Genomic DNA, 15,774 nt, shown 5'->3' on the forward strand with positions numbered 1-15,774 from the left:
GTGGTTGCAACTTGATAACTTTCCAGAGTTGTGAATATTACTGCTGTGCAGTGTTTTTCTGATCAGTCTTTAAACCCAATAATCTGTTACTCCAACCTGCTGCTGGATCATATTTCATCGTCTCACCGACACTTTAAACAACACGCCTGCACCAACGCAGCCCCTTATTGTTTTACACAGGACTGCTTTTTCACCATGAGGGCTTCTTTATTACAAACAATTCTATCATACAAACCTGGAATCTGTGTAACAGCTGATCTCTTTATATAAAGTCAATGGTGTGGATTAGTAGCAGAACACTGAACATTAATTACCGTCAGATCCTGACTGATCCTTTTAATGAAGTTACCGTTGTTGTGCCACGTGCGTAAATGCGCACATCACTCTGTCAATTTAAAGATGCACTTATCGTTTCTGCTGCTGTGGGATGCTGCAGGTGTTTAATAAAGTTAAAGGAAAGAATCTGATGCACAGCAGCTGTGAGCAACAAACAGAACATCAGTACTGATGTTTCTGCGAAATCCCGGATACAATCAGTGACACCTGAACAACATTAATGTTAAATCCAGACATTAATCTGACACGTCTCAGACCTGCCTGAGTCATATCAATAACTGTATTTTGACATTTGGCATTTCAGTAGATTATGTTATAGATGCGAAATACTAGAGAAGTAAAAGAAGCAAAAGGAAGTTGGTTTGTTATTGTGGAGAGCTCTGTGTGCGCGCATCTCTGCTAATTGAAGCCGCGCAATTTGAGGCTTTTGTGCTCTCTGCAGTTTTCATTATGGACCGATCTGTGTGCTGAAATGTGACTAAAGCCTGAAACACTAGAAACAGCAACTTCACTGCCTGTAATACATCAATGGCCTGTATGCATCTTCTTATGTGCACCGCCATATTTCTCCCTCTCCTCCTGTCGCTCCACATTAAGTTCCACTCTGTTACATTAAAATACCGGTTTTGAGGAGCTGACGTGCTACGGTAAGCGTATTGTATCATTTCCGGTTGCCGACTGTGTATACTGATAGCGTTGTTGCTGCTCTCATCTCAGTTGATTTTCCTATATATATATCACATTACTGTTGATTAATATCTGCTGTATATTTAAACTTTCGCTAGTTTTACACAAGCACTCTCAGCGCTTTTCTCTTAACGACTTTTCTCGCTAATCGCACAAGTTGTTAGTCACTTTAGCTCTGCAGCTAGCACTAGCAGCTAACTCAAACTAAGCAGTTAGCGATGGCTTCTCTCTCTCCCTCTCGTTCTCCTGCTCTCTCTTGCTCGGTGTGCCAAATGTTTAGTTATTCCTCTGCCTCCTTTAGCGATAGTGGTAAGTGTAATAAGTGTAGTCTATTTGCAGCACTGGAGGCAAGGCTTAGTGAATTGGAAGCGCGGCTCCGCACCATGGAAAAACAATCAGCTGCTAATATAGTTAGCCAGCCCCTAGTATCCGGTGCGGGCCGACCTAGCGTAGCTCCCACTCCCCCGGTAGCTCCCGAGCAGCCGGGAAGCCAGGGCGGCTGGGTGACTGTCCGAAGGAAGCATAGCCCTAAGCAGAAGCCCACGGTTCACCACCAACCAGTTCATGTTTCTAACAGGTTCTGACCACTCAGCGACACACCCGCTGAGAAACAAACTCTGATTATTGGCAGCTCCATAGTCAGAAACGTGAAGTTAGCGACACCAGCAGCTATAGTTAAATGTATTCCTGGGGCCAGAGCGGGCGACATTGAGTCAAATTTAAAACTGCTGGCTAAGAATAAGCGTAAATATGGTACGATCGTCATCCATGTCGGCGGCAACGACTCCCGATTACGCCAATCAGAAGTCACCAAAATTAATGTTGAGTCGGTGTGTACATTTGCTAAAACAATGTCGGACTCCGTAATTTTCTCTGGACCGCTGCCTAATCTGACCAGTGATGACATGTATAGCCGCATGTCACAATTCAACCGCTGGTTGTCGAGGTGGTGTCCAGCAAACGATGTGGGCTTCATAGATAATTGGCAGACTTTCTGGGGAAGACCTGGTCTGATTAGGAGAGATGGCATACATCCCACTTTGGATGGAGCTGCTCTCATATCCAGAAATATGGCCAAGTTTATTAGTAAACCAAAACTATGACAACCCAGAGTTGAGACCAGGAGGCAGAGCTGCAGTCCTACACGCTTCTCTGCGCTTCCATTAGAGCAGTTACCCACCCAAAACCACATAGAGACTGTGTCTGTCCCCCGACCACATAAATCAATTAAATCCAAAGTATATAAAAGAAGAGTCATTCATGAAAATCTAGTAAAAATTAAAACCACTGCTGCAATAGTACAACAAAATAAGATAATTAAATGTGGACTCTTGAACATTAGATCTCTTTCATCTAAAGCAGTTTTAGTAAACGATTTAATTTCAGATCATCGTATTGATTTATTTTGTCTCACTGAAACCTGGCTGTGTCATGAAGAATATGTCAGCCTTAATGAATCCACTCCCCCCAGTCATATTAATACTCATATTCCTCGAGACACTGGCCGAGGAGGAGGAGTTGCAGCCATTTTCAACTCAAGCCTAATCATCAACCCTAGACCTAAATTTAATTATAACTCATTCGAAAGCCTTGTTCTTAGTCTCTCCCAGCCAACCTGGAAAACTTTACAGCCAGTTCTATTTGTTATAGTGTACCGTCCTCCTGGCCCGTACTCTGAATTCCTATCTGAATTCTCAGAGTTTTTGTCGTATTTAGTCCTTAGTACAGATAAAGTAATTATAGTAGGTGATTTTAATATTCATGTGGACGTTGATAGTGACAGTCTCAGTACTGCATTTCTCTCATTATTAGACTCAATTGGCTTCTCTCAGTGTGTAAATAATCCCACTCACCGTCTTAACCACACCCTAGACCTTGTTCTAACTTATGGGATTGAAATTGAACATTTAATAATTTTTCCACAAAATCCTATTTCATCAGATCATTTTTTAATAACTTTTGAATTCCTATTACTGGATTACACACCATTAGATAAAAATGTCCTCACTAGATGTCTATCTGATAGTGTTGTAGATAAATTTAAGGAAGCAATTCCGTCAATACTGAATTCACTGCCATGTCTCAATACTACAGAGGACTCTTATGTTAACTTTAGTCCCTCCCAAATTGATAATCTTATTGATAGTGCTGCAGGCTCACTAAGACAAACACTCGACTCCATCGCCCCCTTAAAAAAGAAGATAATAAAACGTAAGAGGTTAGCTCCATGGTATAACTCCCAAACCCGCAAATTAAAGCAAACATCGCGAAAATTGGAAAGGATTTGGTGTTCCACCAAAGTAGAAGATTCTCGCTTAGTCTGGCAAGATAGTCTTAAAACATATAGGAAGGCCCTCTGTAATGCCAGAGCCGCCTATTACTCAGCATTAATAGAAGAGAATAAAAACTGCCCTCGGTTCCTTTTCAGCACTTTGGCCAGGCTGACAAAGAGTCATAACTCTACTGATCCATGTATTCCTATAGCTCTCAGTAGTAACGACTTTATGAGCTTCTTTAATGATAAAATTCTAACTATTAGAGACAAAATTAACCATCTCCTGCCCTCAACAAGCACCGTTCTCTCCCCAAACACAGGAACCTTGGTAATGGCAGTAAATCCTGACATGAATCCTGACATATATTTGGACTGTTTTTCTCCAGTAGACTTGTCTGAACTAACTTCAATGATTTGTTCAGCTAAACCATCAACCTGTCTCTTAGATCCCATCCCAACTAGGCTGCTTAAGGAAGCCTTACCCTTAGTGAGCACTTCTTTACTAGATATGATCAATCTGTCTTTAGTAACAGGCTATGTACCACAGTCCTTTAAAGTAGCTGTAATTAAACCTCTTCTTAAGAAGCCTACTCTTGATTCAGGTGTTTTAGCCAATTATAACCCTATATCTAACCTTCCATTTCTATCCAAGATCCTTGAGAAAGCAGTCTCTAATCAGTTATGTGACTTTCTACATAACAATAGTTTATTTGAGGATTTTCAGTCAGGATTTAGAGGCATCATAGCACAGAGACAGCACTGGTGAAAGTCACAAATGACCTCCTAACTGCATCAGACAAAGGATTTGTCTCTATACTTGTCCTGTTAGATCTTAGTGCTGCATTTGACACAATTGACCATCAAATCCTTTTGCAGAGACTGGAACATTTAATTGGCATTAAAGGAACTGCATTAAGCTGGTTTAAGTCCTATTTATCAGACCGATTTCAGTTTGTACATGTGAATGATGAATCCTCCGTGAAGGCAAAAGTTAGACACGGAGTTCCACAAGGTTCTGTACTTGGACCAATTCTATTCACCTTATATATGCTTCCTTTAGGTAATATTATTAGGAAACACTCCATAAATTTTCATTGTTACGCAGACGATACCCAATTATATTTATCAATGAAGCCAGATGAACCCAATCAGTTAAACAAACTCCAAACATGCCTTAACGACATAAAGACCTGGATGACCTGCAATTTTCTACTACTAAATTCAGATAAAACTGAAGTTATTGTGCTTGGCCCTAAACACCTTAGAAACACATTATCTAATGATAAAGCTGCTCTGGATGGCATTACCCTGGCCTCCAGCACCACCGTAAGGAATCTGGGAGTTATCTTTGATCAGGATATGTCCTTTAACTCCCACATAAATCAAATTTCAAGGACTGCCTTTTTTCACTTACGTAATATCACAAAAATCAGGCACATCCTGTCCCTAAACGATGCAGAAAAACTAGTTCACGCATTTGTTATTTCTAGGCTGGATTATTGCAATTCCTTATTATCAGGCTGCCCTAACAAGTCTCTAAAGACTCTCCAGCTGGTCCAGAACGCAGCTGCACGTGTATTGACTAAAACTAGAAAAAGAGACCACATTTCTCCCATTTTAGCTTCACTACATTGGCTTCCTGTAAAATCTAGAATAGAATTTAAAATCCTTCTCCTAACTTACAAAGCCCTTAATGGTCAGGCACCATCATATCTTGAAGAGCTCATAATACCGTATTATCCCACTAGAACACTGCGCTCCCAGTATGCAGGCTTACTGGTGGTCCCTACAGTCTTTAAAAGTAGAATGGGAGGCAGAGCCTTCAGCTATCAGGCTCCTCTTCTATGGAACCATCTACCGGATTCAGTCCGGAGTGCAGACATCCTCTCTATGTTTAAGAGTAGGCTTAAAACTTTCCTTTTTGATAAAGCTTATAGTTAGGGCCGACCAGGCTCGCCTTGGATCAGCCCTTAGTTATGCTGCTATAGGCCTAGACTACTGGGGGACTTCCCATGATGCACTGAGCTCCTCTCTCCTCCTCCTCCTCTCCATCTGTATGCATTCATGTAACATCAATGCATGTCACTAACTTTGCTTCTTCCCCGGAGTTTTTTGTGCTATCTCATCTCACAGAAAAACCTGACTCCCGGGCCGAACCTTCGCGGTCCTTCACAGTCCTGATGGCATCCTTCCCTGGCTGTTGCTGCTTGTGCTTGTTGTTGTTTGTTGTTGTCATTGTTTTTCTTCTGTCCCCCCTCCCCCTTTCCCTCTCTCTTTCTCTCTCTCAACCCAACCGGTCAAAGCAGATGGCCGCCCACCAAGAGCCGGGGTCTGCTTGAGGTTTCTACCCGTTAAAGGGGAGTTTTTCCTTACCGCTGTCGCCAAGTGCTTGCTCATGGGGGAATTGTTGGGTCTCTGTAAATTAAAGAGTACGGTCTTGACCTGCTCAATGTGAAAAGTGCCTTGAGATGACTTCTGTTGTGATATGGCGCTATATAAATAAAGATTGATTGATTGATTGATTGATTGAAATATACGGGGCTCACACCATCCGGGGCTGAAGCAGTGGCAGCCCTGGACCCAAAGCTTTGGCACCGCGCTCACAGCTGTTGTGTTCACAAATGAAATGCGCACTTTCTACCGTAAGTGATGCAATATAGGGGCATTTGAGGGGACACAGTGGGGAACCAATGGCCCCCTACTTCCGGCGCCAGTGCAGTACATACATGCACTTTAACATCAAACTGAGATATGAATTCTCTCCTTATGTAAAGATATATAATCAATGAAGATACTGCAGCTATTTTGTATATTTTTCAAAACAGCCAATGTTACTGTAGGAGACATGCTGTCACATTCTGTGATGCGCTATTGATTTAATATTGAACATATTTGTGGTGACTTCACGTAAGATTGAAGGTGCTTCACATGACAGTAGCTGAAATACATAAATGTAATACTTTTCTCTTGGGTTTTTATTTTCCATTTTTCAACAAGCACACTTATCGTTGTATGTAGCCTATCATTAGCAATTCAAACCACACTGTCGCCATATTTAACATGAGGGAGGACTGTACAATTGTTATGGAATTCTCCATCATTAGGGGTTACAAGTTGGGTTACATTGGGTCAAGCTTGGCCTTGAGGTCACAATGTAATTCTTAAGCAGTCTCCTTGAGACTCCAGTTGTCTGTGATGTTTTGGGGAGGGCAGAAACCTCTCTGATAGAGGGTGTATCAGCATTGCCATGGTTACCAAGGTCAGAGGAGGCTTTCCTTGACAACACAGATAGGTGGATGACACAGTCAGATATTCACACCAAAACTGCTGACATTCCATGCAACGTGACAAACCAATGAGACTAATTTTTCATATTGTAGGCTGATAAAGACTAGGACTCGGACTATCAGAGGACAGAACAGAAAGAGACAGCACCGGAGTAGAACACTCTGGTGTTTACTGTTTTCAGTTCTCCGCTTGGCCAAGTGCTTCGATAAACATTCTCAGCTTTAAGACATCAAAGGCTTGTGTGCACTTTTCTCCACTGAGGTGCTGACCATCGCTCAGAAGTATCCACAACAACAGTTAAAGATACCCTGTGTAGTTTTCTTGTAAAGATCTTTGTTGACACACTGCTGCACTACTTTGTGCATTACTGCTGCCACCAACTGTCACCAAGTCAGTAGAATAACGTGAAACCAGTGGAAGGACTGTGTTGTGTAAGTGGCAACTACCACGGCTTGAGGCTGAAGTCAATGCGGAAGCACCTTACAGGTTTGGACACTCATAGCAGATTTGATGTCTGCTGTGTGGGCATTGATTGACAGCTGTGATTGACAGTTGGCTCACCTGCTGCTCTCCCCAGCTCTGGGACTCACACTGAGTCAGATTATTGTGGTGATATTTCACTAAGTTTAATGTTACTTAATAATGATACCTGCCCTGTTAGCATAATTTAGCTAAAGAAGCTAACTTAAGCCCAAGTGCGCACCACACTGTATTTCTCAGGGAGTGGGGGGTAGGGCTGTAGTCTCCTGGTCGACTAGTTGATTAGTTGGTCGATATGCTCTCGTCACACTAAATATTTATTGGTCGAATAATCTCTGTGTTACTGTAATAAGGAGAGAAATGCTACATCAGTAGCCTTCCAGGATTAATCCATTATTTCCTGCGGCGGGAGGGACAGACTAACAAATTACCTGTGAAAACAACGGGGGTGTATTCAAAACACCCCTGTTGTTTTCACAACTTTTAACTCTTCCAACCTGATGGAGACTGCTGGGTCTAACTGGACTCAACGTTTACTGAACGTTTACTGAACGTTTACTGAATCAGCCTTTCTCCTGTAATAATATCGACGAACCCCCGCCAGGCCAAAAGATATTTTCTAATGCCAAAAATAACGCTAAATATCGGTAGCATATCTCCGTTTAGGAATAGGGCAATGCTTAGAGTGTTTGTGTAGCGAGCAGGAAAGAGCGGCGGGAAAGTGGCGGTGGATGCGAGCGGAGCAGAGGAAAAGGTTAGCAGTAAGTTGTCGGTCTGGTAGTAAATGTACAGAACAGACTACAGTCTAACAGTTAATACATGCTAAAAAGTCACGTCTGTTGTTTTTCCAAGTGCTGGAAAAGTGAAGGGAGTTAGCTCCAAAGTTAGCAACAATAGGCTAGCCTAACCTGAAGAGGCAAAACGGAGAAATGTGAGTTCACTGTGCACTCTGCCCCATTACTTCACCCCCCCAACCCACCCACGAATAATCGATTAGTTGAAGATAATAAACGATTTCAGTTGACCAAGATTTTATTTGGTTGACTACAGCCCTACTGGGGTGTGTTTCCAGAGCGTGAAAGGCAACACCCCACACTCCTTACTTAGAAGGTCCTGGCTCCAAACAGAAAATATCACGCCGACCGTTAACTGCAATTCTTGGCTTGGCTTCAAAATGGCTCCAATGCAAATCAATGAGTGACATCACACCTTGCTGCGTCCATCTTTATATACAGTCTATGGCAGTGGTAGGCAAATAATGGCCCATTGGCTAAATCTGGGCCCCCAGCAGAAATGATTGGCCTCGTAATGAAAGCTGAAGCTTTCCCTTTTTCTTTCACATCATTTTTCATAAATCTGCAGTAGATAATGATGTAAACAATAAATATGACCTGGTAACCTCTTATGAAGTTAAAGGATACGTAACACACGTACACAACTGTAGGATAAAGTCCCGGCATGTTTCGAATGAAGACAGCACAAGCCTCAAACAACAGATCAGCTCTTTCTTCAACACCCAAGGAATGCTGGTCCATAAAGTGAGAGCCAGAACCAGACCATCTAAACAACCTCCTGCAAACAGAAAGAATCAGATAAGGAACCCCCCATCTCCTGCATGGTCACCAAACCAGACCACTGACCCAAACTATCTTTGATCTGTCAAGCTTCAAGAGCCAGCAAGATAGGAAGACCAATTCACACCCCAGTGTAAATTAAGAGCACCATTTTGATAAACAACCCCCACCTAAGAGCCAGACACACACAGAGACGAACTGGCAACAAACTTTAATCCCACTGTGGATTTTGATTCAGGACTTGAGTGACCAACCCAAGAACTGATCACTTGGCAAACCAGCACAAGGCACAAGACATGCTGCACTATATGCCATGCCCATTCGCACACACATCTGGAGTGACAATTTGTAGATTGCATGCATTGGTAAAGTGAGTGTAGACTCATTTTGATTACTGAAGCAACTTTGAGAGTGGTGTTGCCATTTCTTAACTGCAGTTTAGGGTAAACAGAAGCCCAGAGCTTTTACTCCTCTATTCCAAATCTCTTTCAGGTTCTCTGCTTGGCATATGCGCAGGGCAACACCGCACTGAACGTCATCTTGTTTTCAATTAGAGGTCAATAAAGCTAAGCAGTCTAGACAGACAGGCCAGCAGTGACCTGTATGTGTTAGTGCCCTCTCATGACAGAGTCAGAGAGTGATTATTCATTTACGTTATGCTGCCTATAGACATCTCATCTATTGACAGCATGGCTCTGTAGGCCAGGGAAACCGACTTGTCATCCCCAGTTGCTGTGTTTGGAGGATCAGGGACAAGTTCCCTGGTCCTCCAAAGACATCACACTGGTTTCACACCTGGCCTCTGCGTTTCCCTCCTGGTCCTCTGAAACGTCCACACAGTATCTCAGGTACTCACACACCTGCCTGTTCATCATCAAGGCATCAAATCATCTCATATTTATTTGTTACATTTCTGATATTTTATTTATTTTATACTTGTTCTATATATTTTCTATATTTATATATTTTCTGGATAATTATTAAACTTTTTGTTTATATATTCACATTTGTTCAACTTAACTGTGCAAGTTTACCAAATAAAAGATATTCATCAGATGTGCTGTGGTAACTGCAATGACAAACATATTAATATATACTTATACAATGACAGTATTTCCCTGCAGTCAGTATATTCTCATTACCACTTCCACCATTAATTTATATTATCATTATTTATATTTATAAAGCAACATAAAACAGTAGTGAAGTTGGAATACCACTGATCCTCAGAAAAGGGCACTGTAGTACATGTTATGGATTAATTTTCATTACCACTTCAGGTTATGTTAACTGTAATTCACTAGTTTTCTTCATTTAGTTTCACAAAATAAAAATATAAAATACAACACTAAGAATAACGACATTTGTAATAAAAATATATCTTATTTAACAGAAACATTTTTGGACATCCTTTTCAATCTGGACAATGAAAGGATAACATAAACATGCAGCTTTTACTGTTCAAACAAACATATTGACAGCTTATTCTGTGTTCTTCATAGTTGACTGATAAAGACAGAACAATCTATCAAATCATTAGTGTGTTTGAACACTAAAAGCAGTGTGATTAAACTTATCTGATCCCCTTCCAGCATTCAAATTGCTGCACATATAATAGCTGACATGGGTCAGACCAAAACCACACCAAAGGTATTCAGTTTACTGCTCTGGATGAAGATGCGCTCATCGCAGGAACAACACCCATGATTCACTGGCACTGCTGTTCCTCACCTGCTCCAGGAGCTGTGTGTAGAGCAGTAGCCGCAGGGAAAACTGCTTCTGTGGAAGACATTACCATTACACATAGAGATAACTTACTATTTCATACATTTTATACAGTTGTACATGTGAAAATAGTGCTATTTAACCAAGAGTAGGACTTACAGGGTAAGTTAATACGCTACATAGGCAACCAAATGTGTATCACTTACCTAGACCTCTCCTGACTTGGTCTGCAATACTTCTGATATGGCGGGTGTGAATGTCACAGACATGGTGAATAATGCCAACCCATAGTGCCAGAGAAAAAATAAACAGCACAAATGAATGAACTTATTATAAATCATCTATCTATCTATCTATCTATTTATCTATCTATCTATCTATCTAATGTGCTCACCAGAAACTGTTCAACCTTATTTCATGTAGATTTTCATACCAACAACAGACTAGATCAGATTATTTAATTGATTAACACACTTTCAGTCAGAGACGAGTAGCTATTCAGTGAAATCAACTTTTGTTGTCTTTGGTTGTAATGAAAACCAACGTACTCCCAGCCATCAATGGCACATGGTGAAATACCCCTGACCTATTACACAGTCACTTTAGGATGAAGATAAAGGCAATACCATGCATTGATGCTACAGGACCTCTCTCATAGCTGGAGAAACAACAGCAACATCAAGAAAATAAGTTCTTTATGACAGTCACAAACCCTTGTAATACATTATGTTATGTCCTAAGATGCTGGGAGCCTTGGCTGGCCTGGATAAACACACCAAAATAAATAACAGAAAAATTCTACTTCTGACTGATGAATGTAAAATTAAAACTCTGGTAGCAATTACACGTTTTTCAACATTGAAACGGGGAAAACGTTACTTGTGTTGGACTATAAGCTAACTTTGCCCCCCAATGTGTACATATGCTCCTAAATGACAAATTAGGAGCAAACAATGAAATCATGGAGCACTGTGAAATATATATATATATAAATTCACAGAATGTATTAACTCGATGATGAGCAGACTTCTCCTCAGTTTATCTTTCACACTAATTCATTACTCTGACTTACGGTCTTTACCACATTACCAGCGCTAAATATCTTAGTTATCAGTCAATGTGTTGTCTTACTGCCACAGAAAATGAATCAGTCGTTGGGTTATTAGCACAACGTTGCTTCCCTGTTGTCTCTTGTCAGACCACCAGCTCCGTGAGAGGCACAAACTGAGGCTAAAGTGTGCTAATATTTAACGTTACATGGCGGCGTTTCTTTTCAGGGAAACTAATGTACTGCTAATAAACATTGTACATCATCTAGGTTTTGAACCATAACCAGCGGGACAAAATAAATATACATTACACTCTTACCTGTCCAGCAGTAAACAGGAAGCTTCGGCGTCAGTCTGCAAACATTTCTCTCATCAGGGATTTCCATCTGTGTTTATCCTCATTTTATGCCGTTGCTTGTCCCGATTTCGTTTAGCTTCTTCGTGTTTTTTTTTCTTTGACGACGACAATTCACGCTCCTGTGATTTTCTAAATAAGTATAATCCTCCCTTTATCAGATTTTGGTTTCAAAAACGTCTCACAATACAAAATGTTTGGTCAGCTCTTCTTCTTTGTTTTAAAACTGGTGCATTTCCGGTAGTTGCCCACTGAATCTAAAACGCGTAAGGCCCTCACTGGAGCCAGTGTTAGGTTTGTCCGCTCTGCACTACTGTAGAAACACGGCGATGCAACATGGCGGCCACTGCGGAGGGGGACCCGCTCCCATGTAGATATAAAGGGCTTATTTCTAAGGTAATGAAAACACAACAATTATTATTTTCAGCTGATTAGACACTAATTAAGATATACTTATAAATAATCTATTCAATTTTTACCAAGTCTGCTCCTTTAGATGTTACTAAATACTACACACTGGACCTTTAAGGAATGGTAAAACAGATCACATCTTATAGCAAGGAAAGTACACTTTCCTATGTCTAATTTTTTTTTTTTTTTTTTTTTTTTGCTCTGTTGCACAGCTCAGCAATAAAATCACGTATGGTTTATCTGACTCTAAGAGCAGAGTTGCTTTAAGCTAGATTGACAAAGGCCAAATAATTAGACAATGGCAAGATTGAGTCTTGTCCCTTGCCAAGCAAACAACCCTGATTGAAACAGCAGGGAAACCAACGGTGATCAACAGCTCAAAATTTTGACATTTGATTACAACTGTCTACATTTTAATGACACTTTGAATCACTGCATGGTTGACATTCAATTAATGACTGCTGTTTCTTTTGCAGTCTCTCTCTCCTTCCCTCTTTGTCTCTTGTCTCACTCCCTATCTCTCTTGGCTGAGCCCAACCCCTCTTTGCTCAGAGGTGTTGAGGCCAGGGGCCCTCCTACTGCAACAGCCTGTGAAGGCAAGGCACAACCCTTAGCAGTAAAACTAGAGTTAACAACTTTCCCCAGCACATGGTAACAACCAGCCCAGTGCAGTTAATTGTTAACTAGACACAAACAACTTCAAACCTCTACATGTGTACTGAGTGTTGTCAGTCCTGGTAGAAGAGTTTAACCAGCCTTTTCAAAGAGTATAGCTCTTTTAACTGTGCAATTTGAACTACGCACCCCCCATTAGTCTGTGTGGTAATCTGTTACAGCCAACATGTCTCCCAATCCTAACACATCCACCCAGTGGGAGATCCTGACCAACAACCTAAAGATCTAGGGGCTGGACCAGCTGAACTACCACACAGCTGAACTGATGGCAAGCACCCACCCTGGCAAACCACTTGATCGCCCAGCTGAGGCAGAGTGAACGGGAGATAGCTCGGCTAGAGCAGAGGACGGAAACACTGACTGAACAGAAAGGCCACCTTCACCAGGAGCTATTCCAAGCCAGACAATGCATTGGACAACTGGAAGCTGAGGCCCAGAACCAACCGCCAGAACCTCAGAACCAGAGGAAAAGCAACAGACTCAATGCAAGGAGTGAAAACCTGCAAAAGCCCCTCAATGACCTGCAGACTGCCTCACAGCACGAAGGACAATGTTGGAGCTTGACCAGGGAGACTTTAAAAGAAAAGTTGCAGCAAGCCAAAAGGCTCAAATGTAAGATTGACCAGGAATTCAAAGACAAGAATTCCATGATAACTACTTTGCAAAGCCAACTTGCAGATGCCAAAAAACAGGCAGCTGACCTTCAACAAGAACTGAAAGAGACTAAAAACCAAATTGAGGACTTTCAGGAGAGACACCAATCTGACCAAGATGAACTTGACTCCTTGAGAAGAGAGTTAAAACACTCATAAGAAGTGAGGCATGAATCCTGGTTAGGCACAACTAGGTCCTCACCAGACAGCAGAGACCAGTCGCCTACCCGTGATCAGCTGCATCATAACTGGGTACACAACAGCCAGAGAGAGAAACAGCATCTTCCCCAGGAAGCTACCATCACCTCCACCCTGAAGAGGGACCCTCCAGAGGCAGATGACAGAGCTTCCACTACAGAACACACCTCCCTGAGAGATCTGTGCCAGCATGGAGTACCCAAAAGAGACTTGGACAGAGTGGCCCGCAACACCAGTCCCTTTGTGCCCAGCCTCTCCGGTGACCATGACATCCATGCCAACGTGCGAGACATCAACTTCTTCCTCCAGAGGCTAGACGATGCCACCACAGAAGACAAATTCTACCTCATCAGGACGACCTCTAACCCTGAGGTACGCAGCTTCCTTGACCGTCAGCCAGGCCATATCGAGGCTGACTACCAGCTGCTTTGCCAAGCATTAATAGAGGAATATGGACAATCAGAGACTTAACAAGGCCTCATAGCTGCTCTAGACATCAAGCAGAGGAGAAAAGAAACACCACAGGCTTATTATCATCGCATCCACCGTGCATACTTTGGCTCCAAAAATGAACAGAACATGGAAGAGGACCCAGACTTCAAAGCTCTGTTCCTCAGAAACCTGCACCCTACAATCGGTCACCATCTAGGTGTCATGGCCTGCCCCCGCACCATGACAACTCAGCAGCTGTGACCTAGTCTTCAAAGCCTACAGCCAGCAGAAGCTCAGAGCAAAGAAGACATCCAAACAAAGAACTGTCCTAAACTATGGCTCACATAACCAAGAGTCCAGGGGAACCCATCCTCCATCAAAGTAAAAACATCACAACAACAGACGACACCCCCGTCAGCCATGACAACTCCTTCCAAACCAACTCATGGCGACAACACAATTCAGACTGGAGACCAAGATGCCAACAGACGGACAGACACAACTGGACCTCCCTAAAGGAAAATAATCCCTCAAGATCACCACCTGCATCAACCCACAGGCAGAAGCAGTCATCTTACAGCTCCAAACAAAAACAAGACACCCAGACAAGTCCTAAGAGGCCCAGTCTTAGAGAAACAGAACTGGATGAACTAATCTATCTGAGTATGGAATTCCTCAGACGGACTGCCCCAGACCTGATCGCTGCACATGAACTGGCATATCCCTGACAGAAACCAAACCCTGAAGGGCTCATGTCAAGACATTACTTCACCTCCTCCCTCACAGAGGTTCCTGCAAAGGAGCAATGTCCTACTCAGAACAATTCCAAGTGGGGGACAAAGCCCCCCCCCCCCCTCACCAGGCATTCACCAACCAACTGGGACATGACATCAGCAATCCAAGACTCCAAGGAGCCTACTCCAAAACACAAACCAAAGTGGGGGTGTATTAACTTTTATCAATTTTAATAACACAAAAATTTTAACTTCTTCTTTCAGGACTGCAATACCATAATATGCTCTTTTCAATTTTCAGGTGACAACCACTGCAAAACCTTTCGGACCAAATTATGTAACACTGACAATTGGAGAGTTAATTGGAGAGTTAAAAGAACATAAGAACTGTAGGGTTGTTAGACAGATGAATCACAGCCTAACCAAAAATGTTTTAGAGCATAGAAATGCCAAAAGACACCAAGCTGTACTACTGGTCCTAATTGAGATAAAACCCCTGTCATGTTGAACAGTGCATCAAAATGGCATGAACTGGTGAAAATAATTAGCTCCAATAGAAAAATATTAGGCCATGATATGTATGGTAGGCTAATGGTACATAATTTGGCCGATCTGAGCAGAACAGATTCGTGTCAATAACAATAACTTTACTTCAACCACGAATGAAACAGGCCACTGTTTATTGTGTGAGAATAAGCTATCAATTACATTTCTAGTCTCATATATGTTCATGTTTAGAAGATACTGTCTCTCTGTTTGCCATCGCTCTGCCCTTAGATACAATCCTAAAACTGTATTATAAATCATTTTATTATCAAATCAATTAAAAGAAACAAACAAACAAGACATATTAAAAACATATTGGGTCAAGAAATAGTGCTGAAAAAAACTGGCCCATTGTT

This window comes from Thunnus maccoyii, chromosome 18 (assembly GCF_910596095.1).
Source record: "Thunnus maccoyii chromosome 18, fThuMac1.1, whole genome shotgun sequence".
Lineage (NCBI taxonomy): Eukaryota > Metazoa > Chordata > Actinopteri > Scombriformes > Scombridae > Thunnus > Thunnus maccoyii.